Genomic DNA, 2,405 nt, shown 5'->3' with positions numbered 1-2,405 from the left:
GGGGTTTCACCATGTTGACCAGGATGGTCTCGATCTCTTGACCTTGTGATCCACCCGCCTCGGCCTCCCAAAGTGCTGGGATTACAGGCGTGAGCCACCGCGCCTGGCTCAGGACATACTATTTTAAACAACCCTTTTGGTATGGTCACTGCACTATAGGTCCAAGAGATGCTACATTAATGTTATTTTCCTTGAGCAACCCATGAGGCTCTGTATCGAGTCTCCATTGTAGAACTACTCACAATGGCTTGTAGTTGTTTGTCTACTTTTCTATGTTTCTATATTCATTTGTTGACTTTTTTGGCGGGAGAGGGGCTTTCTGGCAAAAACTGGAAAGCCTGCTAGACAAATTCTAAAAGAGCTGTAACTCTACTTTTCTATATCACAAACTCAAGTGGGCAAGGGTCCTACCTTACTCATCTAACAAAGTGCTTGGATCCAAGCCTGTCCTCTCTAGGCATTTGTTAGACAGATGCTCTTCTCGAAGACAAGACCAAGAACGTAAGATCTGGAGTGGTCTGAGACCAGCCTGGCCAACATAGTGAAACCCCGTCTCTACTAAAAATACAAAAAATTAGCCGGGCGTGGTGTTGGGTGCCTGTAGTCCCAGCTGCTCGGGAGGCTGAGGCAGGAGAATCGCTTGAACCTGGGAGGCAGAGAGGTTGCAGTGAGCCGAGATCACGCCATTGCACTCCAGTCCAGCCTGGGCAACAGTGCGAGACTCCATCTCAAAAAAAAAAAAAGATCCTCAGTGATATAGGCAGGGTTACTAGTAGTTTTAAAACCATCATATCTAATAATTATCAATTTGCAGATAAATATCTCTTTAGAAACATGTTTAAGCTTTTGCTTTGCTCAATATGTTTTTGAGGGTTCAGATGAGTTTATATATTTTATATTAGAACTTCGTTGAGATATAATTTATATATGAAAGAATTTACCCACTTAAACTGTACAAGGCAATAGTTTTTACTATTAGCAGGTAACCATCACCTATAGCAGGATGGTTTACTTCCTCCAAAATAATCCCATAACCATTAGCGGTTACTGTCTATTCCATATTCCCTCAACCTTCCCAGCCCTAGAAAACCACTAATCTACATTATTTTTTAAAATTTTAAATAGAGTTGGGGTCTTGCTATGTTGCCTAGGTTGGTCTCAAACTCCTGGGCTAAAGCGATCCTCTCACCTTGGCCTCCCACAGTGCTGGGATTATAGGCATGAGCCACTGTGTCCAGCGCACTAATCTACTTTTAGTCTTTCTATAGATTTGCTTATTCTGGACATTTCATATCAATGGAATCATACAATATGTGGTTCTTTTGTAACTGGCTTCCTTCTCCTAGTATAATGTTTTCAAAATATATCCATGTTGTAGCATGTATCAGGACTTCATTCTTTTTCATTGTTGAATAAGATTCCATTCCACGGATATAACACATTTTACTTATCCATTCTTCAACTGGTCATCATTTGGGTTGTTTCCACTTTTTGGTTATTTTGAATCATGCTGATATGAATGTTTGTGTACAAATTTTCGTGAAGATGTGTGTTTTTACTTCTTCCTAAAATGTTTTCATTTCATGTCATTTCTCTTGGGCGTATGTCAAAAAGTGGGATTGCTGAGTCAGATAATAATTCTCACTTAAATTTTCCAGGTCCTTGTCTTGGCCAATATTTTATTTTATTTATTTATTTTTGAGATGGAGTCTCGCTCTGTCGCCTAGGCTGGAGTGCAGTAGCATGATCTCGGCTCACTGCAACCTCTGTCTCCCAGGTGCAAGCAATTCTCTTGCCTCAGCCTCCCGAGTAGCTGGGATTACAGGCATGCACCACCACACTCGGCTAATTGTTTTGTATTTTTAGTAGAGACGGGGTTTCACCATGTTGATCTGGCTGGTCTTGAACTTCTGACCTCAAATGATCTGCCTGCCTTGGCCTCCCAAAGTGCTAGGGTTACAGGCATGAGTCACTGCACCCGGCCTGGCCAATATTTTAATAAGTAATTTAGATAAAGACAAAATTATAATGGTCAAACTTGTGAATGGTACAAATCTACAAGGAGTCGGTGCTGTGGAGTGACACTGTTCAGTATGGCAGCAACTAGCCACGTGATTGCTGAGCACTTGAAATGTGGTTACTCTGAATTAAGAGGAGTGAGAAATATAAACTACATATTAGATTTCAAAGTGTTATTATAAAAAGTAATGTAAATCCCAGCACTTTGGGAGGCCAAGGTGGGTGGGTCACAAGGTCAGGAGATCAAAACCATCCTGGTCAACATGGTGAAACCTCACCTCTACTAAAAATGCAAAAATTAGCTGGGCATGGTGGTGGATGCCTGTAATCCCAGCTATTTGGGAGGCTGAGGCAGAAGAATCGCGGGAGGCAGAGGTTGCAACGAG

The 2,405-nt window shown here is 41.8% G+C and overlaps 1 non-coding gene across 1 annotated transcript; it reads right to left on the bottom strand.

Moving 5' to 3' along the window:
• Positions 1 to 310: 310 nt before the first annotated feature.
• LOC119470574 lies at positions 311 to 372 on the bottom strand. The gene has a single exon (XR_005199490.1). It is a non-coding gene; the product is annotated as a U7 small nuclear RNA (small nuclear RNA).
• Positions 373 to 2,405: the final 2,033 nt, after the last annotated feature.

The sequence above is a fragment of the Cebus imitator genome, unplaced genomic scaffold, assembly GCF_001604975.1.
Source record: "Cebus imitator isolate Cc_AM_T3 unplaced genomic scaffold, Cebus_imitator-1.0 Scaffold35, whole genome shotgun sequence".
NCBI classification, from domain to species: Eukaryota; Metazoa; Chordata; class Mammalia; order Primates; family Cebidae; genus Cebus; species Cebus imitator.
The sequence above is the reverse complement of the archived record's forward strand: the minus strand, read 5'-3'. Positions and strand labels throughout refer to the sequence as shown.